This window comes from Canis lupus, chromosome 19 (assembly GCF_003254725.2).
Source record: "Canis lupus dingo isolate Sandy chromosome 19, ASM325472v2, whole genome shotgun sequence".
Classification (NCBI taxonomy): domain Eukaryota; kingdom Metazoa; phylum Chordata; class Mammalia; order Carnivora; family Canidae; genus Canis; species Canis lupus.
Window position 1 is genome coordinate 19073767 of NC_064261.1, and position 25766 is coordinate 19099532.

The 25766-nt window shown below is 36.7% G+C and overlaps 2 long non-coding RNA genes across 2 annotated transcripts in view; one reads left to right on the forward strand and one right to left on the reverse strand.

The window, feature by feature from the left end:
• LOC125753038 (uncharacterized) overlaps positions 1-25766 on the reverse strand; it is a 51730-nt gene that overhangs the window by 14559 nt on the left and 11405 nt on the right. The window lies entirely within an intron of this gene.
• On the forward strand, positions 3512-23901 carry LOC112642733 (uncharacterized). Its single transcript, XR_003125402.3, has 5 exons — positions 3512-3806; positions 8373-8443; positions 21087-21385; positions 23035-23187; positions 23620-23901. It is a non-coding gene; the product is annotated as an uncharacterized LOC112642733 (long non-coding RNA).

Genomic DNA, 25766 nt, shown 5'->3' on the forward strand with positions numbered 1-25766 from the left:
TCAGAAAATCATCAAATTCTCAGTCAGACAATAGTAACCCTATACAGGGTGGATAAAGAAACACATTCTGTGCTACACCAGGTTGTTCTGGCCTCAGTCTCATCTTCCAAGGCTTCCTAATCTTGTTTTGGGGCTTATATTTGTAGATTTGAGGCATTGTTTGATCTTATTTGTTCTAAGTATTGAGTCGTATATTAAAATAAACCTTTCATCTGCACCATTGGGGGAATGTGGTGTTTGCTATAGTTCTTTCTTCCTCTCTTACAAGCTTCCTACATATAACAGTATTTTTCTGCCCTGGTAGCAACAATAATCAAAAGCAAAAAATCAAAATAAACAAAAATCAAATAATCCACAATAATTTTGTGGATGTAAAAGCCTGAAGTGGGCATCTGTTGTTTGTTGTTTTTGCCATACTGAAAACATTCATCCTTTTTATGGGAAAAATTTCTTTTGGGGAATTCCCTTCTCTCAAATTAGACTGTGTTTGACCAGAATTGTCTCCACTCTCAACTCTGGAAATGTTCCATGATTAGTGTAGGCTACAGTGATTGGTTTAAGGATGGGCACATGATCCAATTCTGGCCAATGAGAGTCAGGCCCAGGGCATTTTTGTCAGTTTTGAAGTAGAAACACTTTCACTTTCTTGCTGGATTCAGGACAAGTGCAGTTGCAACCATCTTGTGAATAATGCCAAACAGTGACTTAAGAACAAGACCTCCCCTGAGAGGTGAGGCACAAAACGGAAAAAGAAACCAGGTCCTGGATCAAGCTTCACTAAAGGAAATCCGCTTTTGAGATGCTGAAATACAGGTTAATAAACTCAATTTTCATTAAGCCATTTGGAACTTTTTTTTTGTCACTTGTACGTGAAAAGATGTAAGGCATTGAATGAATAAAGCTTCTTTAAACATCCGTGTGCAGGGTTTTGTGTGGAATTCATTTACAAAAGCTATTGAATGATTGTGTTACTGACTACTTGGAGTTCAAAATGTAAAAGGATCCTGGTTTACTAATACCCTAATATTTTCTGAGTGTTTATTCATTCCTTTATTCAACACATTCATTGAGACATATTCCATATCAGAAATTTTGTTAGATTCTGAGAATAAAGTGGTAAAACAAACGAGATACTGTTTGTGATAGCAGAGAGTAGTAATGCCTACTGGGAAGGCTAGACATTATTAAGAGACACACATTAGTATCAAGATGGGAAGAACCAAAGAGATTGAAGAGATACTTAGCAGGTTGAATAGACAGGATTCTCTAGTGCATTGGTTATGGGGAGTGGGAGGAGAGGGAAGGATCTCAGGTTCCCACATAATGTAAGGGTAGGGGGCGGTATCATTTACATAAATTGCTATTTAATTATTTCTTAATATTGTGTGGGTTGCATTCATGTCTTATCTTGCCAATTAATTTGTAGGCTCCTTTGTGGCATATACATGTACACATAGTTTATACATATACATATGGTGTACAAAGCATAGAGCTTTGCACTTCGCAGCGGTAAAATATTTAATTGTTGATTTGAATTGACATGTATCCTTATTTTATCCTCAAGGGTCATATGAGTTTATTCTTATTTTGTATTTATAAACAACTTGAGTCACAGCACAGCAGAAACCCAGCAGTTTTAGCGTGCATGTAATACTTATTAAAGCCTTATTGAAGATAAGAAAGTTGTGTGGGAGTACAGAGACTGTGACATTGAATAGTTGCTTCTCAGAAATTTATAATAAGTTCTCTTAATTTACCATTTTATGTCTCTTGATCATGAAACTCTTAAAATTTTGATGGGAGGTCTCAGATCTTCCATTAATGAAACTTATGTTCTAGCTAGCTTAGGAAACTGGATTAGGGATGAACAAAAGGTCTGAGTCAGAGTATAAACACTATCATTCAGGATGGTGTGTGGGAACAACTGAAAGATGGAGGAGTCCTGGTTAATTCACTAGTTATCACTCGGACTTTATCAAGGGGTGATAATCATCTGGACATTTCTGCTCATTCTAAGAAGACCAAAGAACTTTTTTTTTTTTAAATAAAGATTCTATTTATTTATTCATGAGAGACACAGAGAGAGAGGCAGAGACATAGGCAGAGGGAGGAGCTCCCCCGCAGGGAGCCTGACATGGGACTCGATCCCAGGACCCTGGGATCACATCCTGAGCCAAAGACAGATGCTCAATCATTGAGCCACTCAGGTGCCACAGACCAAAGAGCCTTTTAATCTGGGAGGCGGGACATTCATGACAACCTGGAATACCTTCCCTGTACTCCATTTCCATCTCTTGTCCACTTAGTCATCTGTGGAATAGTGGATAGAACATGGGCTAAAGTCATATCCTGGGGTTCAAATCCCACCTCTACCACTTGTTTGCTGAATTGGCTTAGATAACTCACTGATGTCTTCGAATCTTACCTTTCTTATTATAGAATAAGGGTATAAAGATTCAATGAGATTGTGGTAGTTGAAAGTTTAAAGCCTAAAACTCAGAAATGTAAAGAATATCATATTAATGTATTTGCTTTAGATAAAATGAAGTTAACATTAATAAAATTAACTCTAAGTACATAATCTCTATCTCACCAGGTTGACAGGATGCTACTTTAAACATTGCGTCACTGGTTACTCCATCTGCAAATATTAAATTTATTTATATTTTATTTTACAGAACTGTGTACCTTATTGTATAAATTTAAGTGCCTAGTCAATTGGAGGTGAGTTTTTCCAGGAACATGATTTCTAAAACAAACAAATAACAACAACAAAATACACACATAATTAAATGAAAATAGAAGAGGTATACTATAAGCTTTCTTTTGCTAAAAAAGAATAGAGTTGGGCTTCATAATAAAAATAAAAGAATTTAGGTAAATGAATAACTTACATTGGAATAACTGAAGCAAATTTCTATCTCCAGTGGCTATTATGTTTTTTTTTTATTTTTTTATTTATTATTTATGATAGTCACAGAGAGAGAGAGAGAGAGAGAGAGAGAGAGAGAGAGAGAGGCAGAGACACAGGCAGAGGGAGAAGCAGGCTCCATGCACCGGGAGCCCGACGTAGGATTCGATCCCGGGTCTCCAGGATCGCGCCCTGGGCCAAAGGCAGGCGCCAAACCGCTGCGCCACCCAGGGATCCTTATTTTGGGTTTTTTATCCAATGATTGCCTTACTTTCACAGATCATTGAGAATGTAAAACTCAAGACCTAAAACAAAAGGAGATATTCTTATTTTGCCCACTAAAATTGAAGTACTATTTTTCTGATGTTATATATCTTTATTGCCTCACATTTGGAAAAAATACAATGGAAAGTATAGCAAGTAGATAAAGCCATTCAGGGATCCCTGGGTGGCGCAGCGGTTTGGCGCCTGCCTTTGGCCCAGGGCGCGATCCTGGAGACCCGGGATCGAATCCCACGTCGGGCTCCCGGTGCATGGAGCCTGCTTCTCCCTCTGCCTGTGTCTCTGCCTCTCTCTCTTTCTCTCTCTGTGACTATCATAAAAAAAAAAAAAAAAGATAAAGCCATTCATATTTGGTGTAAGAATGCAAGTACATTTAAATTACAAAATAGAACAATTATAACAATATACTGGGATAAAAGTTATGTGAATCTGGTATCTCTCTCAAAATAACTTACTGTACTCTCAGCTTTCTTCTTGTGATGATGTGAGATGATGAAATGCCCCTGTGATAAAACAAGGTGAGGTGAATGGCAGAGACATTATGATGTAGTGTTAGACTCCTATTGACCTTCAGAAGGAGGACCATCTGCTTCCAGACCACTGTTGATCACAGGTAACTGAAACTTTATAGTAAAATTTAATATCTGGAAGCATGAGTAGTCCTACTTTGCTCTCTTTTCAAGACTGTTTTGGGTATTCTGGTTCCCCTGCATTTCCATAGGAATTTTAGGATTTTTTTAAATTTCTGCAAAAAAAAAAAAAAAAAAAGTTCAAATTTTGATGGAGATTGCACTGAATCTGTACATCAATGTAGGGAGTATTGCAACTTCAACAATATTAAATCTTTCAGTCCATGAACATAGATGTCTTCATCTATTTATGTCTTTCTATTTATTTGTCTTCCTTAATTTATTTCAACAATGTTTTATAATCTTGGTGTACAAGTCTTGTACTTTTACTAAATTTAGTCCTAAATGTTTTATTCTTTTTGACATAATTATAAGCAAAATTTTAAAAATATGCTTTCCTGGATGCTTATTGCTACTGTGTGGAAATACAACAGATTTTTGTATATTGAACACGTACCCAGCAATCTTGTTTAACTTATTTATTAGCTCTGATTGTTTTTATTGTGGATTCCTAAGCTTTTCTATATAAAAACTAATGTCTTCTGTGAATAGAAGTAGTTTTACTTTTTCCTTTCCAATGTGAACGCCTTTTATTTCTTTTTCTTTCCTCATGCCCTGACCAGAACCTCTAGAATAATGTTGAATAGAAATAGTGAGAATGGATATCCTGCATTATTCCTGACTTGGGGGATAGTTATTAGTATTTCTCCAGAAAGTATGATATTAGTTTTGGGTTTTTCATAAATGTCCTTTATTAGATTGAATAATTTCCTTTCTATTCATGTAATATCTATCAAGATGTTCATGTGGCTTTTGTCCTTTATTCCATTAACATGACTGCATTTATTAATTTTCATATGTTGAATGAACACTCCATACCTGGGATAAATCCCACTTGGTATAATTCTTATATGTCACTAAATTTGGTTTGTTAGCATTTTGTTGAAGGTTTTTGCATCTATATTCATAATGGATATTGGTGTGTGATTTTATTTTCTTGTGATTATTTTATCTGGTTTTGGTGTCAGGATCATACTGGCCTTGTATAATACATTGGGGACTTGTTCCCATTTTTCTGTGTTTTGTTTTGTTTTTGGAAGAGTTTGTGAATATGTTAATTTCTCTTTAAACATTTAGTAGGACTCGTCCACAAAAGCCATCTGGGCCTGGGCTATTTTTTGTGAGATTTTAAAAAAATTACTAATCGAATCTCTTCATTTATTATTGGCTTATTCAGATATTAAATTTCTTCTTGAATCAGTTTCAGTAGTTTTTGTCTTTCTTCAAAAAAAATTTTTTTTTGAGAGAAAGAGAGCACAAGTGGGGAGGAGGGGCATAGGGAGAAGGAAAGAGGGAATTTTAAGTAGGCTCCAAGCTCAGTGCAGAGCCCAATGTGGGGCTCAATCCCACAACACTGAGATCATATCTGAGATGAAATCAAGAGTTGGACACTTAACTGACTGAGCCATCCAAGTGCTCCAAGTCTTAGAATTTTTTAAGTTTCATCTAAGTTATTGAATTTTTTGGTGTATAATTTTTATAGTATTCTCTTACCATCCTTTCTAGTTCTGTAAATTCATAGTAATATCCCACCTTCCATTCTACTACATAGACATATAGAGCTAAATACATTAATATTTTCTTCAGTTTCCCAGAATTAGACCCCACTAAAATGAGAAAACACATGGTTGTTGATTTTATCCTAAATTTTCTGAAAACGGGCCACAATTCTTCCTCAAAACTTTAAAATCATTCATATTTTCTATGATTAATCTTTTATTGTTCTGTCATCCTACATCTATTAGGATTCAATTACTGACAGCAGAATATACAGACTTTAGCCTCACATATATAAATAAATCAAGCCCCCCCCCCCTTTTTTTTCTTAATTACCCAACATTGACAGGTGGGGAACTGGGAAGCCAGTGCTTGTTGCTGGCTCCAACACCACACAATTTCTGCCACTATCCATTCCATGAGAATGGACAACTTATGACCTGCTGTTTCACACTGGAAAATGAGGAACTCAGCCCTGATACCACTGTATTAGCTGTCACAGAAAAACCAAATGTTTCTGTGACTATCTTTACCAGCAGGATCCAGAGTTTTGCCCACACTGGTTTTATCAATTTTCAAGGTGATACTGTGGGGACATAGACAGATTTCCTAATGCTTTTGTTATACTTTATTTATAACTTTAGTCAGTTAGAAATGTAAACAAATTTTAAGAGTAATTTTCTCTTTAGATACAATATCTGTCTCCAGTGGTATCTTTTTTAACATGCTATTTGCTCCTTTCAGCTTTTATATATTTTTTAGAAACTTTCTATTGTACTCTCCTTCACATAACTCATGTTTGCATAGCTTCTAGTATTGGCATTTTTGTGTTCTCAGTTAAAGTTTTACTTCAATTTCCTCTCTACAACATCATGACATATTTTTGAGATAAAAAGTACTTATATTTTCCAAGTATTTGAAAGGACACCTACACTTAAAATGTCTGAAACTATAATGCTACAGCAACAAACATTTACTTGAAGCCATAAGGAGAAGAAACAAATTATATGACATGAGGGGATGGAATAATTAAAAAAAAAAAAAATATATATATATATATATATATATATATATATATACTCTTCACTCAAATCAGTGGGAAAAATACCCAAGTGAGAACACTGAATGAAGAGTAATTTTCAATAATTTTTCTCTTTTGACTCAAATCCATTTGTATTATGTGCAAAATAGGAGACTCTTGGATATGAAAAACAATACTCTGTATTGAGATTCCCAGAACACAGTTGTATGCATCTTTTTCTTGCTGTCTTTTCATTCTGCCAGAATAGCTAATCTGCATTCATTGCACATTTTTTCCATAGAAATTATCTTGTTTATCTTCATCCACCTATGTCCAAGTTGATTTGAATGAAATCTCTTGATACTTATCTCTATTATAAATGTTTTATTGGAGTATAATATACACACATATATATGTGTATATATATATATATAAGACATATATATATAGAGAGAGAGAGAGAGAAAGAGAGAAAGAGAAGTACATAAATCATAAGCATAGAACTAAAAAAATGAAAGCAATTTTGGCATTTTTTTCTATTGATACCAATGTTGGCTTTATTATAAACTATGCTCCATGTTTTTTTTACTGAGTGAAATCCCAGCTTACCTCATTGAATAATTGTCAAATGACATATATTTAAACATATAAGATTTCCAGAGAGATCAGTTACTATATTAGAAACTTTGAAAAATTAGAAATTATCTAATAGTTTATTATTTTTAGGGCTACTGGGTAATTGATCTGGCAATTGTTTATAAGCATTATGACTGAATCTTCCTGGGAAAGTGGATGCTAAAGCTTTCTGAGCCTAATACAGGTAGAGCAGGATTAGACCTAAATCTAAAGCGAGCACTTTTTCAGGTACTAGGGTACTCAGCAGTGGCACACAAGAATTTTTGGTGACATTCTGTTGAATATTTTGAAACTTAAATGTCATATATTTATATTAATATGCCCTACAAAAAATATAATGGTTATAGCAAGCTTATAATTTCTCAAAGAAAAATTTGCTGAATCACAAAACAACAACAACAAAAAATATTTTAGGCCAAATCCTGTGAGGCTGGTACTGAAGACTGGCTCACTGGCTCCATTCCCACCTGCATGAAGTGGACCTTACTGCACGCTGCAGTCTGGAAGATAAGGACTACATTTCTTAGATGCCTTTAGAGGCCAGGCTTCCTGTGATCTACCATCAGCCTGGGTTCTAGGAGGCACACCTATTACACTTATGTATCTACCTTTGTAATTGTGACTCATAATTATTTAAGATCATAATTGGAACTTAGGAAAAGCCCCACTTCTGCTGCTTGTGCTGTCTCTGCAGAGAAACACAATCATGGGAGCACTTGGTTTTCTGTAGCAGCTGTAGCAGAGGCCCCCTTGACTCTCTTCTGTCATTAATCTCTTCCACCTCTATGTCATCATATAGAGTTAGGGTTTGGTTGATGGCAGCAGAACACCCTTTAGTTAATTTATGTTAAAAGAGGTTAAATAGCATTTTTGAGGTGACTCCTAATACTTTTGGAAGGGCTAGAGGAGCAAGCTCTAGGCTGAATTTGCAGGAATTACTCTCATAAAGTCTAACTGGCCTGACTAGAAGCCACTTTCTCTATTCCAATCTAGAAGATGAGGAATCAAGAGATTACCCCAGAAATTGTTGGCTTCAAGACTCCATCTTTTTGTCATGACTCACACACTACATGGATTGTGATTTGTTCATTCCAAATTTATTATTTTTCTATATTTTATTTTTATCTCTTTTTCACATTTTTAAATAAAGCAATCTGTTGATAATGAAAAAATGCAGTACTGCCTTATAAATGTAAAGATAGTTAAACTTACCATGTGCATACAGAAAATACAGTGTAAAATGGTATGGTTTTTAGAAATTATATTTTTCCACTCTGCACCAAATCTGACCGCCATCTCTGAGGCACTTGTCATTTTTTTACACATTGTTCTGTAGGTGGCGCCATTGCTGCACAGTGGTAGGTCAGCGGCATAAAAATTGGCCTTCAAGAAGAGGACTCAGAACAGGTTAATTTTAAGGATCATCTGCAACTCCAGCACGTGGTTGGGTCGGAGCTAAGTTTTTCCAGGTTTGGTCTGTGGTTAAATGTTGGCGAGTTGCCTCTACTGTCTGGAAAGTAAAGGCAAAAAAGATCTGGCTGGCTTAATGCACAAGTGGGTTTGTCAGCAAGAGAGAAGGTGCAGTGCCTTAACCTTTAATGGGATGCTCTTGACAGCCCAGTTTATGCCTTGTTTTGCTTCTTTCAGAGCTCACCTGGGCTGGTATAAAAATAGGCCTTTCTGCTCAAGAGGCCGACTTAGCCTGTAGGAAGGGCGAGGAGTTGCCTGGGAGAGGAAGCCATGACACTGGGGGAGCTGTTTTTCATTCTCAGTTGAACTCCTGCTTTGCCCCCCTCTTGCCCTGACACTCTTTCTTACCTTAGTAACAAAACGTGAATTCTGTATTTTTCTGATTTTTGCTTTATGGAATGAATCATTCCCTCAAAACTTTATTTTTGGAAGAAAAATTAAAGTAGAATATGAATGTGAGCAATAACACCCAAATTAAGATAGATCCTGGGGCTCATTAACCTATTCAAAAGCCAGACAATGTAACTGAATAGAAACACTGGCTCCTGTGCATTCCTTTCAACTGTTGAAATCTAGCAAATTTGAAAATAGGGTGGAAGAATAATAATTCTTAGAAAACCCCAGTTACTTGGAAATCTACTTGAGCCACATATTTGTAAAGGAATGCAGTTGCATTAATAACACTATCAAATAGACATGCTTAATAAAGATTCACCCAACCATGATTCTGTGGGTCAGCTCTTTTGGGGGAAGTCCACTGTGTTCTCAGCACTATGATCTGTTATGTGCGGCACAGAATATAGTTTGTACAGCACATGTACATTCTTGGTAGGTAGAAATTTTGTTTGCTTTTTTTGTACTTTTAAATAAACAACATAGATTGGAAGAATGATTTCCATATCTGAAAACAATGATTTCCCGAACCCCATTCACATAGATTACAATGTAATTGCGTTTTAGGCAAAACTTGAAAATCTCCATTTCTAAATGCTCTATAAATTATTCCAAGACTTTGACAAGTCTTGGAAGCCTGGCCTGTAAAGAAGGAATAAGAAATTGCTGTTAGAAACCAGAAAAAATATGGCTATACTCCCGGGCTACAATTTCAAAATCAGTACACTTACAAAACTGGAAATGGGTAAAAAGATAGGCTGAGGGTGAGAAGTAAAAATTTGGATTTTTGGCATCTAATTCCCTTTATTGCCTTCTAATGACACCTTGATCAAAATTGCTTTTTTTCTCAAGTCCACTTTAATACATTTTCAGAGTAGAATCCTACTCATCTTCTAATGATATCTGAAAGTGGGACAGAACATACTTGAGGTAAAAAAATAATAATAATAATCATCTTTGTGCTAGCCCAGTTCTCCCATCCAAGTACTAACCAGGCCATACCCTGCTTAGCTTCCAAGATCAGACAATATTGGGTGCGTTCAGAGTAGTATAGCCGTAGACGTGTTGGCCCAATTCCTTATGAGCTGATCACTGGCTATGGAGCATGCTGCACACTTATGTGTCTTGGTGTTGCAAATTTTCTATTACATCAAGTGTCAAGTGAATGAAGAAGGCAGTAGAATCTAATACACACCAGTGTGTAATTTAAATTGATTAATAGAGGGATGCCTGGGTGGCTCATTTGGCTGAGCATCCAACTCTTGATTTCAGCTCAAGTCATGATCTCAGGTCATGATCTCGGGGTCATGAACTCAGGTTGAGGTTGAGCCCTGAATTGGGCTCTGTGCTTAGTGGGGAATCTACTTGTCTCCCTCTTTCTGCCCCTCCCCCTGCTTGTTCTTTCTGTCTCTCAAATAAATAAATAAATAAATAAATAAATCTTTAAAAATAAATAAGTAGACTAATAGTGAAGCGTACTCTCAAGCTGTGGGCATACTGATATGGAGTGGAAAAGAAAACGGAGATATAGTGTTTCTAACAGTATATTTAAAAAAACATGAAAAACCCAATGTAGAAGCTCTTCAGATAGTTCAACCTTGTATTAGAAAAAAAATTAAAAAAGAGTCATATCCTTTTATTCTTTACTGACTAAGGATACTACTTCTTTTTGCATTAATAAATTATATTTTATTATTATGTTTTGTTAACTATTTTTGTTATACATTTTTGCATCATATTTTAGAGATTAGAAATACCAAATACAATCATGACAACACAAGAGTAGTAAAAAGTAGTAAAAGACCTAAGTACTATAAGAAGATTATAAGAGTTTAACTTCATTTATCTTCTTTTTTTTTTTTTTCATTTATCTTCTTAATATTATTTTTGCTATTGTCCCATTTTTTCCTTCTGCATAAGTTATAAACTCTTGAATTTGTGTTCCTGTACTTTCATTTTTTTCATCTGGGGCCATTATCTTTTGACATGAAAAACAATCTTTAGTATTTCTTCTATTGTAGGTCTACTATAGCAACAATTTTTTTAGCTTTGGTTATATGAAAAGTCTTTATTTCTTCATTTTTTGAAGAATATTTTCATTCTGTATAGAGTTCTAGGTTAGAAGATTTTGTTTTGGTTTGGTTTTTTTCTCATTCGGTTCTTTAACTGTACCTTCTAGCACATAGTTTTTGAGTGGTATTTCTGTGAAGGTAATGTGGGTTTTTTCCCCTCTGTTTTAAGAATTTTTCTCTTATTAGTTTTAGAACAATGAAAGTTGAAGTTTTCTTTGTATTTATCTTGTTTAGAATCCACTGAATTTCTTGAATCTGTGGGTTATTTTTCACCAGATTTGAAAAAATTTTGGCCATTACTTATTCAGATAGTTCTTTTGTCCCAATGCCTCTCTTCTCCTTCTGGGACTCCAGTTATGTGTATGTTAGATATTTTAATCATATCTTATATCTTTTATATGTTGCGTTTGGTTTCTTCCACTCTTGTTTGCTGCCTATGCCTCCTACATAGTTTCTATTGACCCATTTTGAATCTACAAACCTGGTCTTGTGTGTCCTATTTGCTCTTAAACTCATCAAAAGATTTGATTCCAAATTCTGTAGTTTGCATTTCTAGAATATTTGATTCTTTTTTATAAACTAATTCTCTATTATAATCCTCCATCTTTTCATCCATTTTCCTCAGCTTTCCTCCATCTTTTCATCCATTTTCCTCAGCTTTCTTTATATTAATCATGTTTACTTAAAATCTTCACTGTTACCCACAACTTCTGGACTCTCTCTAAGCTCGTACCTATTGGCTACTTTATCTCATGTCCCCCTTGGATCCACCATTTTATTTTGTGTTTTTATAGTATTTTAGATTCTCTCTTGTTTCTTGTATGATTTATTTTTTTTCTGAGGTCTGTGCATGTGCCAGTTCATCTGCTACTTCTCATTCTATTCTGGTTTTTATACCATTTATCTGTTATGAGGACTCTGTTGGAAGATAACTTTCAATTGCAGAGAATCCAAAGTTCTTTCTATTTGTAAATTGTTGAAATGTCACACATCGAGAATAGTGTTTTGAGAAACTGTTCTGAGAAAATTCTGTGTTTCAGCCACTGTACAGAAGCATGAAATGCTGGAATTTAAGGATTGTTCTTGCCTAATATATTCTGCAAATACTATCTGCAGTTTATTAGTCCAGATTAACTTTATTTTTCCATGACTATATTTCTCTCTGTGATATTATTAGTGGCAAGAAGAGTATTTCTTTTAATGTTTACTTTCAAAAAGGGAAAACAAAGCTTTTAGATTCGCTCCAATATGAAAAAGGGCTCTCTCTTTCTTTTGAAAATCATAGCTCACATAGAATACTTTTCCTTTCCCAATTCATCAATTCCACTTCTCATGTTCCAAATGTTATTATTTTATTTAACCACTTCATAACCATATGAGCTACATGAGTGTTACTTACATAGAGACCAATGCCAGAATGGCTTATTTAGCTATAAACTGATTTTTCTCCAAAAAGCAAACATGTTACATATACTTTGTACTTAAAGGAGCCCCAATCAAACATTTGAGACCCACTTAATTGTACGGAAGGAAGGGAAATTAACCTAGGGTATTCAATACCTAAGCCCATTTTAGAACAGCATCATACATTTTAAAGTTGACTCATTTTATTAGTTTTGCAACATATTTTATAAAACCTTTACTCTCAGGAATGATTAATAAGAGAATATGCCTTCACTATGCAGACATTTTTTCTTCTATTAGAGTCACTGTGACCTAAAAAGCATTCTTTTGAACTTCTAGGAGAAATGGCTTCAGATTTATTGTCCTTCATAGCCCTTTAGGGGACATATAATAATATAAATTTGTTTAGATTATGAATCCATTAGAATATATAATATAAATGTTTTATATAGAAAATTCTAGGCAAGATTTATAAACAAATTTTAAATAGATTTTCAGAAATTATTTATTCATCTCTCTCAGGTAATAAAGGAAGATTTGTTTCATTTTGCTTTGCTTTGCTCTTGAAAAAATATGGCATACCTTGTTTAACAATAGATAAAAGACATAGCTTATTGAACCCAATTTGTTCCTTTAGAAGGAAAAATCAGAGACAGCAGTGTCAAGGCAGCCTCAGACCCATGTAGGGGATTTTTCTGAGGCTTTCCAGTAATACCCACCCACCTCTTTAAACTCTTGTTCTCTGCTTGACATATAATTCTCACTCAATACTACATACAATTTTCCTCTGATTAATACTTCAGTCCTCACATTCAGATTCACAATATTTTTAACTAGCAACTTCTCTGCTATCATCTAATGGCATGTATAGGGAAAACCTTTACTGTATCTCACTTATTATCACTCCATTTACCTACCTTCTGACTAATACAAATAATTTATAATCTCCACATACAGTAATCCCCTCTCATGAGAATACTTCCCAGCACTGAAGCAGAGAATCATTAGGATACATCATTGAAAAATAATCCACAAAAAGAATTATGACTACTTATTGTTGGTAGATAGGTTGAGATCTTTGACAACTATGATCCCACAATGTCTCTCTAGCATGTCTGATGCAGGGTTGCTGTGGATTGAAAGAATTACATAAACATAAAGTGTTTAGTGTGATGTCCTACATTCAGGAAACCCAAACAATTTTAGTTATTGTTAATATTATTAATATTAGATAGCAGTGCTTTTTCCAACTCAGTACACAGCCATATCTCTCTTGACATTAGTATGTCCCGGCATTTTTGTAAATAAAATAGGGGCCATTATCAGAAAGCCGTCTTTTTTTCCCAAAAGATGACTAGGTTGTACATAATCACCCAATTATATCATATTTAAGCAAAGTCTGTAACTCTAGAATATTTGATTTATGCTTGTTGAAACAAAGTTTTAAATTTGTCTTTTCAGCTGAATGGTTTACTTTTTTGACAAAGGTGGAACTGACTATTAATTTCATCATCATGTCCAAATACACTAAGAGTGGATCATAAATGTGTAGTTTCTTGATTGAACATGAATTCATGAAGAGCTATCTATCAGCCTGTATAAACAACATTCATAGACAACCTTCTCAGGTTTATGTGGGGGTGTGTATAAGGTTGCAAAGGGAGGTGAGGAATACAGCAGGTCATGTTTGTATTATATCAGAAAAATTCCTTTCTAATCTTCTCATGAACAGATTCAACTGAATGGTTTATTATTTTCAACTAGTTCTCTACTGTTAGAAGTTTCAGCTTTTTTTTTCCCCCACATGGCATCAAAGAAATTTAGCAAGGCTCATTTTACTAGTTTGTTTTCTATCACAAGCCAAATATGCTTTAGAAATATGAGCGACTATGTCATTTGTCAAGTTCAACATGTAATTAAGTGGGCCCCTTTAAGCAGCATGCAGAGATAAGAAGGTAGGATTTTAGCCACACATTTACAGCACACCTACACAATGCCAAAACTAGGTGGGTTGTATAATTTATTATCTAAATTGGGACACTTTAGAGAATAAGAAGAGGCTGTGTTCTTAAAGACAATAGAAGAAGAGGCATGAATTGAGACTGTCCCCAGTTAATTAGGATATATGGGAACTTTAACTATAACCCTCCTAAGATCTTGGAAAAATACTAGAAGACTAGAGATGTCTTTTGTTTTCTTGTAAACTATCCCATAGATCTATATGAGGCCTGTCCAAACTACAGCTTAATCATTAGATGATGACCTTTGATATTAGTTGAATAAGTACAATCTGTTACATAGATAATAAACCTTACAGAGGAGGTGAACAAATTTAACAGCAGATTGGGGACAAGAGAATGATGCCTGAGCATGCCCTTCAGGAACTGTATCAGAATATCTGAGCCTCCTTGGAACTCAGTTTCTGCCAGATGTTTCCAACATCAAGGTCCAACTCACATTTCTTAGATATTCTGGGGTTCTGGCCCCAGTTAGAGGTCCATCTATGCATCCATCAAGACTAAAGTTGGAACTAGGTCTGTCAGGGCCATGCAGAAAAATGAAGGTCTCAAGAACTGTGGCCTGAATGTGAAATAGAAGTGCATAAAGCAGTTTTACAAGAGGGGATCCCTGGGTGGCTCAGCGGTTTAGCGCCTGCCTTTGACTCCAGGGATCGAGTCCCACATTGGGCTCCCTACATGGAGCCTGCTTCTCCCTCTGCCTATGTCTCTGCCTCTCTCTCTCTCTGTGTCTCTCATGAATAAATAGATAAAATCTTAAAAAAAAAAAAAAACGTTTTAGAAGAGAAATCAGTCAGCAGGAAGAACCTCAGGAGACTTTGGGTTTAAAAAATCGACATCCAGGTATAAAGAAAAAGTTTTCAAACTGAAGGAAAGATTCTGTCTCAGATTACCATAGACATCCAAGGGATTAGTTTGAGCCTCAGAGGAGCCCAGGCCTAGGTGGTGCTTTGGTTTAATGAGACCTAGAGGCAGGATGAAGCAGAGATAAGTTCAAATCCCAGCTGGATTGAAAAGAACACAGGCAGTCTGAGGTTTAAATCTTCCATTCAAAGGTACTGTGAAGGAGGTGGCTACATCTGTAAATGGTTCCTGGTATGTCTTAGGGCCTGTGTTTCTGGACAGATAAAATACCATGGAGAATAGCAATAAGTAGCAGTGAAAAAAAAAAAAGCATATGTTTCATCATTGAATATTTTCATGTGTCTGAAAGTATTTAAGACACCCTTCATTTCTCCTTCTGAATTCTAGGAAGCAACCAGCCACAAAAGATAAGATTAAGGGCCACAGAGGTCCCAATAGCTCTGTGTTTGTCTTACCCAATGGATGAGAGGAAGATGCATTTAGGAAACATCAAAGAATGACTGTAAAACCATTAACAAAGCTTCTGGAACTTCACTCTTCCAGGAAAATTCATAGACCCATAAGATCAGAGAACCAGAAAGGAGCCTGGAGACCAGTGATTCAGGTCCCCTCCCTTGACAGATGAGGCTAATGAGACCCCACGTTGTTAATAAGTTGTCCAGAGTTGTCACACAGCCAGACAGTGGCAGAACTAGTGTTAAATCTCAGTGCTCCTGACTCCCTGTTGAAGTCGGTGGAGGGAGGGTGAGAAGGAAGTGTTTAGGGGGAAAAAGAATCTGAAATCTAAAAGGTGGGAGATAGGTAAATTTAAAAAAAGGATTTTCAAATTTGGAATGTAGAGTTAGAAGAAAGCATAAGAGTGGCAGAAGCAAGCATGTAATCAGAAAGTAAGGGAGGTGCCCTGGCTGGAAGAGGCAGGCAATAGAGAAGATTAGGGAGACAAAATTAAGGAAAAGCTCTAAAGGCAACAAACATATGTCACTTGCCACCAATTAGGGTCATTCTTGCTATACACCATGGATTATTTTTTTGACAATGATATTTTAGAGGAACTGCCCTGACATCCTTTGTTCCCAAACACCTACAGCATTTGCTTTTGTGTACTCCAAAAATATCTTGTAAATTAGTCAAAATGGTTTGTCATGGCACCCATAAACTGGGGAATGGGGTTATGGCATTGATTCAGATCTGATTTCTGAACTTTATGTACAAGTTGTTCAGAACCCAAATCATTCATTCATGGACACAGAGATGGCATTTCATGCAGGCTGGTGTATTGCTTACATGTCTCACCATTTGGCCAAAATGAGATCCACGATGTTCACAATCATTCCTAGAATACTCTTCTCCCTATTTGCACTCTTCAAAGTCTGGGATTAGATTTTGTTAACTTCTGGAGGTTATGCCTGGAACATACTGAGTGCTCAGTAGGTATTTTTTAAGTTCACGAAGGATAGATAAGTAAATGGCCATCACAAATTACATGGTCTAGTGAGGTTGAATGGTCTGGAGCATCTCATTCAAAGAGAACTTGTTACTTATTATTGGAATAAAGAAAAGGGGGAAAATGCACATTTAACTTTATATAACTTTACACAAACAAGAAGCCCCGATAAATGTGATACCAGGAAGTTACTGGAGCATGTCCACCCCCCAAATAATTTTCCAAACGTGAACTTTTTTCATGACTCAATTCCTCTACACTGTGTAATAACCAAATACAGAAATGAAGACCATGTAGGTCTGTATTTAATCTATCCCTTTGACCTATTTCACTCTTCAATCAACCAAAGTCAAATGAAAATTGCCTGAAGGAGCTAAATTTTAATAAAACAAAATTTTAGATAATAATCTAAAAGAAAAGCACATGGACAATATAGCTAAGTGGATCAGGGTTTCTGTTTTCATATTGCTGAATTTAAAGTCACGGCGGCAGGGAGCTCATGTCACTAAGGAGCAATCAACCACAGCCCCAAAGTTCCCTAAGTAACAGAGCTGTGAGTGGCCTGGATCCAGCACAGACTGCTTTAGCCTGGCTTTGCCTAGAGGATCAGCCCCACAAATGAGAGCTGTAATATCAGTTTTCACCAGAAAAGTAGCTGAAGACTATTTTTTAAAGGCATGTATTGTTTTGATTGATGAAAGAGTGGAACTAGTAGATATCCTTTTCTTCCTAGTACAGCTTGTTCCTTTGCAAACAGGATGCATCTTAGAGGGAAGGAAATTTAGAGCATATGAAATAAACATTAGCCAATCATGAAGCACCCCCACCCCAATAACCTTTACTGGGGGAAAACGGGCACATCAGTTAACAAGTAGGACATTTCTGGAAGCAGATTCAGTTATCTGTGAAGAGTCAATCACTTTAAGAGAGGATAGAAACTGCCTTCTGGGTATTTTCAGAGAAGTATAGCACAGTATAGATTAACTTGGCTGTTCAAGCAAAATATAATTTCTTCCTTCTCAGAACTTGTTTGATCTTTTTATGTGATCCTACTTATCTGAGCTGTGGAGAAAAGCATTTGGTTCAACTCAGAAAACAAAGTTTGATCTAATAATATACATATTCTCTTGAATACCACTTAGGTTTTCAGGAATTGCCTCCTTCCCCACCCCAGTGCTCTAGACAGAGACATGTCAACAGATAAACTGAAAGACTCCCCAACAGTGTATGGTGGGGAGTGAGGAGCTAGGATAGCCTCATAGCAACAGAGAAGAGGGAGGTCTCAAGGATCCCTGCATCAGCCCCCGTAGAGCCCTCAACTCTTCTGCTGCCACACAATGTTCCTTCCACCTGATTACTGTACAATCTATAGCATATAAAGCTGAATTTTTTGGCTAATGAACTCAGCTTTCTCAGGGCTCCTTCTTCCCCACTTGGCACTACTTTGGCTCTTACCAGTTTAATTTCTATTCCTGAGATTGGGCTCCAATTCAACCTGCGGCCTTGGATCCGGGGTCATTTGCCTATGTGGCTGTTGCACTCCTCCTTCACCTAAGCTGACTGACCTGGGCCACTGTGTACTGTGTGTGTCCCTCCTGAGGGAACACAAGATGTTTTTAACACATTCACAACCACGGAGTTTAATGGGGACTCTGGAACTTTGACTCTAGGCCATGCGGCAACTCTAGGCATGCCCAAAATAAGAAAAGTTCAAAAGTCTCTGTTGGTAGTGGTGGTGGCAGCAGCAGCAGCAGTAGCAGTATGGGTGTGTGGGTGTTGTACATTGCCTTCAAATTATTTAGCATGGAGTCTGTGTTAAAAACTTTTGCTCAGAGACAGGACTCCTGGAAGTGGTGTCTTTCTACCTGTTTTGTCCTCTATGCCCATTTTCCTCCCATAAGGCAGCAAAATAATAAGAGGCACACCTTCCCATTCTTCTTCCTCTCAGGTAAAGAATTCCCCTACAAAAAACTTAACCATTTAGATCTATGAGGCCAGGATTTTGGTATGTTAAATATTTATTTAATTTATTTAAATTATTTAAATTATTTAATCTAATTTATTTAAATTAGAGTAAGTTAGAAATTTTTTTAGATATACACACAGACTGCTTTCATACTATTGTCTTGCTATAGCCTGGAAAAGGCTACCTATAAGAGGCAAGGCTGATGGTAGACCTCTTACTCTTGGAGGCGTGTGCCCTCTCTTTTCCTACAGGGACCTTAGGACTTAGCCTAGGAACTTCGAGGGAGCAGCATTCATAGGAGGAAATGAAACACATTTGTCTATTTTCCTCAAAATACTGTCTCCATTCTAGGAGTGGGAGGTGGCTGCTGGGTCTGTTCTGCTCCCCTCTTTATTGTCCAGGCTCAGCTGTGCCCTCTAACAGCCCATAGACCATGCCTTCTTCTTTCCCTGGCTTCCTCAGAGGCCCTAGGAACCCCCATTAAATTTGACCTCAACCATTAATTTGAGGAGTGGGGAGAAAAAACATGTCTGTGGAAAGTGTAAATGATTATGCAGTTTTTCAGAGACAACTTCAGAACCATCTTAACTATGATTAACAAGGAGAAAGCTACACACCCAGCACTGTTCTTGAGAGTCCTGCTTTCTATATTAAGCCAAATTCATGCTTTTTCTTGCATGTAAGTGAAAACAAAAAAACAGTCTTTCCATACTTTTCTTACCTCTGTCATCAAATCAGGAACATGATAATGCCAACTCATTTCTTACTTATGTGCAGAAATGCCAGTGTTTTTTTGTGAAGTGTGTGTGGTATATGAAGAATAACAACAATAATTACATTTCTCCCAAGTGAATGGGGTGAAGACAGCATGACTCTTGCAGACAAAGTGTTATTTGAGGCAGAGTCCTCATTTATATATTGTGACTAAAACTCAGAATTGAGGCAATAATTACATTTTAATTTCATACTGATAAAAACTAGACTAAAAACTAAAAACCAGCCAAGTCCAGCTCCTATCAACAGAGCATTTTATTTTTTGCTTTATAGCATTTTATAGTCTAGTTCACATGCTCATGTGATGCATTAAATACTAAGTGAGAAACAGTTCAGAGGAATCAGAACCATCTTGCATTTTAAAAGGTGGCTGTTAAAAATAACCTTTAAAGAAAGCCTAGCAAAGAGAGAGAGAGAGAGAGAGAGAGAGAGAGAAGGCTAGCAGCTATCCATTAACTCCTTGACTCCACCAAGTCATTTTAACCAACATTTCTGTAATGGAGGGTTTCATGGAGGAAAATATTCTGAATGGCCAAGAGATACTCCTTGAACTTGGAGGTATGATTCAAAGTCAGACTCTTGACTTTTCAATAATTTTGTTTTGTTTTTTCACAGGCAATTATTTTTTCTTTTTTGAAGTAGGCTCCATATCCAGCATGGGGCTTGAACTCTCAACCCTGAGATCAAGTGTCATATGCTCTACTGACTGAGCCAGCCAGGCACCCCTGTTTTTATTTATTTTTTTTTAAATGGAGACTTGCCCTTTGCTGTGCAGAGCTTAGGAAAGGGCTGGATAAATTTGCATAAGGAGTGCAAAAAACCTTCTGGGAAAGAAGGACAGAGATACTTCCTCTCAACCTCTGCTCTTTACAATTTGAGGTTAGGAAAATAGGGCACAGTAGAATGTGGTGTCCCTGACTAGAACCTGAAGGGACAAAAGATAATTTTTGAGTCCTTAAGGAATGATCTAAACTGATGACCCAAAGGTCATGACCTGGAGTTGATTCTTGCACAAGGCTTGTAAGGAAGACCCTCTGCTGGACTCTAGCACTTAAGAACAATGACTGAGCTTGTAGGTCTGATCTTGGAGCCTTGACCATCAAGGCTTGGATAGGAATCTGGGCCAGCAAGGACATCCTACGCTGATGTAATTACAGCCACCAGAGCATATAGGATCCAAATATCCTTGTAGAAACCATTGCCTGGTGTTTGGAAGTAAAGCTCTTTCTAGAGGGCACGAGTCCCTGAGGGTAAATGGAAGAAGTCCATTTGTAGACACACAACTAAGAGATAGGAATATATTTGTATCCTGAGTTGGTGAATAAGTACACCCAAATTACAAATCAAATAATAATCAAGATTCAGTGAAATAGTATGCTCCTCCTCCTAGTCTAGATGCTTAGAAGTAGAAAGAAGTTTAGACCATGGTACTGACCACAAGGAGTTCTGCTGAATACTAGAGAGGCAGTTGCAGAGAATAAGAGAGGGTATTGAAAGCATTAAGTGTGCATAAATTATATATATATATATATATATATATATATATATATATATAGCATTTACTAGTTATTGGATCTTGCTCTTAGTGCTTCACATCTAATAACTCATTTAAATTTTCAATAATCCCATTATTTTTATTTCATAGCTGAAGACACTAAAAACAGAACTTAAATAATCTGCCAAAGGTTACACAGCAGTATGTGGAGAAGCCAAGACTGATACCCATAGTCCTGCTTCATAGTCTGTGCTCCCAAGTAACTATACCACACAACCACCACACATGTGGTCCCAGGAGTTCGGAGTAAACAATAGCAAAACTTAGGTAATGCAGATAAATGCCCAAGACTAATTTTACATCAAGACTCAAAGCAAAAGTTACATTTTACAGAGAAGCAGACGGAGTAAAAGGGATGCATTAAGAGCATGTGTGTTATTTAAGCAAAGGTAGGTTGATTTCTTTAAACTACCCTTTATAAATTGTAAGATAAAGAACTTTTATAGTAGCCATCAAGATGGTGAACACTATGTTTTCTTTCTTAGAGGATAACCAAAGGAGCTTAATTTCATTTTCATATATCTAGCTTCTTATCGACCTTTTCGTTATATCCTCATGTTTGTATTCATTCAGTAAATACTTAATAAGCACTGAAGATTTAACAATTAATAAGATATGTTCCTTGCCTTCAAGGAACTTACAGATAAACAGGGATGATAAACAATCAAGCAAAATAACCAGTATAGGGTGAAAAGTGCTGTGCTATAGGGGCAAAGGCAGACAGCCCTGGACACCAAGGTAGGGCATGTCCTCCTGTGAATCAGGAAGGGGTGCATAAGGAGGGGCTATTTGAGCTGATTCGAGGAAGGGTAGTGTGCGGAGGACAAAGGAAGCAGTATATTTAAAGTCCTGGCAAGAGAAAGCATTTTAGGAAATGAAAGCCATTCAGTATGTCTGAAAAAATTAGGCTTATGTGGGGAAATGGCTTGGCAGGCAGGGTATCTGATGAGACCAGGGACACATTTGAGTTAGATAATGAGGGTCTTTAGAGCAATTTAAGATTTACTGATTCTATTGTGAGGACAATAGGGAGCTGCAGAAAGGCTTAAAGCAGAGATGTAACAAAATCAGATCTCTATTAAAGGAAAAAATCCTGTTTGCAGCATAGACAAGCTTTGGGAGTTTCTGAGACTGCGTGAGCTGGTCAGTAGCTAAGGCAGTATGTCAGATGACAGATAATGATAATCTGACCCTTTTGAATAGCCATTAAAACAAAAAATATGGGCTGATTCAAGAGATGTTAAGGAAGGAAAACCAATAACCGATTGGAAGTAATGAACAAAGGAGAGAAGGGAGCCAAGAAGGAGTTCCACATTTCTGACCTGGTCAGATGCGTGGATGGTACTGCCACCATGTGCTATAAAGAATAAACTGAGTTTGAGCTTTTAGGGAAGCACCATGTAGCTATCTCTGGTGGGCTGTGACTGCCCTTTCCTTTGGGGCTGGGGGCCAGGGCCAGCAGCGTCTCACTAGACACGATGAATTTTGATATTGTTAGCAAAGAGATAAGAATTAAAGCCATGGAGTAGGGGGAGGGGAGAGGAGAGAGGGATGAGATAAGTCATGGAGAAAATATTCTGTTGAGGAGGAAAGATGCTGAGCCAGATGAATAATGAAAACTGACTTTTGAGTGCTGATCCCCGAGAACACTCAAGGAGTTTTTGGTGATTCTGATGAAAGTGGATTCAGTGAAGTGAAGATGGTAGAAATAAGATCCAGGTGGGTTGAGATATGAATGATTGGTGAGGAAATAGACGCTAAAAGCAAGCAAACTCTTTTTTTTTTTTTTTAAAGGATTTTATTTATTCGTGAGAAACATACAGAGGGAGGCAGAGACACAGGCAGAGGGAGAAGCAAGTTCCCCACTGGGAACCCCAATGCCAGACTCGATTCCATGACGCTGGGGTCATGCCCTGAGCCTAAGGCAGATGCTCAACCACTGAGCCACCCAGGCATCCCAAGCAAACTCTTGCTAGAAGTTTGAGAATTTAAGAGAGACTAAGATAGTTTTATTTTTGTTTTATTTTTTTTCCAATAGGAAAGATGAAAGACTCAACCCCAAAGGAAAAATGGGACTTTGTTAAGCAATCTGAACTCTTGGCTTCTAGGGGACCTAATTCTACAGTGACAACTTTTCAGATTTATGGATGGTGGGGAAAAAAATACTAAAACCTTGATTGAGAGTATTGCAGTAAGTTAATTTGTCTCCGCTATTATCTCTTCCTCCTTGGACCTGGAATACAGTGAAAATAAGTCTTGTGAAGAACAAAAGAATTCAGAGGAATTTGATATTTTAATCTTTAGTTTCTTGTTGATTCATCTTTCCCTCATCTCACACAAGCCACTTTAACTTAATGAAATATAATAAGTGAGGACTTGGTAAAAAGTACAAATCATAATTAATATTGACCAAAGAGAGTTTGAATAAACAATGGCTATTGCATTCGTGCACAGGTATGTTATAGGATGTTAATATTAAAAATAATCTTAATTAAAATGAAGTTTTACAGTTTTATTTAATCCCATCTTACAAATAAACACTATGTAATCTTTTAGAGATATTTTTGTCACATTATCTACAAAAACATATAATTAATGTCTCTTTTTTCTTTTTTTCCAGCAGAAATCAGCAGACTGATTCCTTTAAAAGTAGCTACTTCCTCATTTAAATCATTTAAAGGGCTACACAAAATATTCTCGTAAGTCTAGTCTGAGGACTATTTTTCATTTAAGAATTCCCTGCTCCTGAGGAGCCTGGGTGGCTCGGTCTGTAAACCATCTGCCTTCAGCTCAAGTCATGATCCCAGTGTCCTGGGATCAAGCCCCATGTCTGGCTACCTGCTTAGTGGGGAGCCTGCTTCTCCCTTCCTGCTCATGCTCCCTCTTGCTATCTCCATCTCGTTCTCTCAAATAAATAAATGAAATCTTTTTTTAAAAAATGAATTTCTCCTCCTAACAGACCCTTACTACATTTCCCTATAAGAAAGCATCCTTCTCTCTCATAGTAAATCCACCCAACAGCCTTTGCCTTGGATTTCTTTATTTTATACTTTCAAAGACAGATGTATAATAGAAGACCTTCCTTTCCTTGTGAGCTTGATTTAAAGATCTACAGCTTGCTTTTCTTTTTGTGGTCAAGGGTTTATACAATCCATTTAGATTATTTATATTCATTTATGCTTTTTTGTTCAATGTATGTAGTGACAAAATTAAATAATTAATTCAATAACATTAAAAGTCTGCCAGGGTCTGTGATAAACCTTAAGAATACAAAGACGAATAAAGCATGATTTTATCATCTAATAGAGGAAGGAAGATGTTTAAGGAAGGAAATTTACTAAATATGTTAAAGATGCTATCATAAAAAAAAGATGCTATCATAAAATTATGTCTGTGGTGAAGTGGATCCACAAGAAAGAAGCAGTCTTTCTGTTGAGGGTCTGGGAGGAGTGGGATAAGCTTCATAAAGATGATTAAGACCAACTGAATGATGGTTTCCAGGTCTTTACTGCCTCCTTAGAACAAAATTATGCATCCATATCGTTTTTCATGAGACATTACAGTTGACACTTGAACAACATGGTGTTGGGGTCACACACACCCCCGCTGTGTAGTCAAAAATCCATGTGTAACTTTTGATGCCCCCAAAACTTAACTGCTATTAACCTACTGTTGACCAGAAGCCTGACCAATAACATAGTCAACTAACACATATTTTATATGTATTATGTATTATATTCTTACAATAAAGTAAGCTAGAGAAAAGAATGTTAAGAAAATCATAAGGAGGAGTAAATACATTTATAATACTGTACTGTAAGAAATCCATGTATAAATGGACCCACGGAGTTCAAACTCATCTTGCTCAAGGGTCAACTGTACTGGTACTCTGGGTGTTGAATAGGGAGAGTGTATTACTCCACTCCAGCAATTTTGTGCTTCGCCATGTACCTTGCATCGAGCAATGAAGTATTAAAAATCTTTAAATTTATTTTAGTGATTGACTGCTTTTCTGGATCTGCCGCTCACCAGGAGAAAAATATGCCCTGAGTATCCATAGATCCCATAATGAGAGACATGAGGAGAGGCTATAAACCTGACTCTCAGTCTGAAGCAGAATTTCTGTAGCTCATCTGAAAACTCAACAGCATGAGATAAATGATTATGGTTGTAATCCACCAACATTTGGGGATTATTTATTACCTAACATACAGCAACCAAAACTTCAGTAATATCATGATCCCTTATCAAGGCAAGGAAGACACACATGTCAGAAGAATGGGGCATAAAGGGTATTCCAAGCAGGAGGAACAGCATGGGCAAGTTCCTCCAGGTCCATGAAAGTCTTATTATGACTGCAAATTGTTCAATAGATGCTAATATAGGGAGGAGTGGGACATAGAATCAGACTGAGATAATCAGGAACAGAGAGTCATAGAAGAGTTTGTTACCATGTATAAGGGTTTAGCCTGTAGCCTATAGGTATTAAGAAACCACTGGCATAGTTTGAGCAAAAAAAAGATGTAGTTAGATATGCATTTTAGAAAGAATTTCTAAAATTAGCAATGTGGGGACAGTGTGGAGCCAGGCCAGTGCCAAGGAGATTCAGGATACCAATGAGCAATACTGAGGACAGAGAGGAGAATGCAGGCTCTAGAGAGATTATGGAATTGAGACCATCATCAACAGTATTATCATTTTTTCACAAAATCAACCTTCTATATCTCTAATACTTTTCAAAGTGAGATCAGGGGAAGTTCTAAAAAAAAT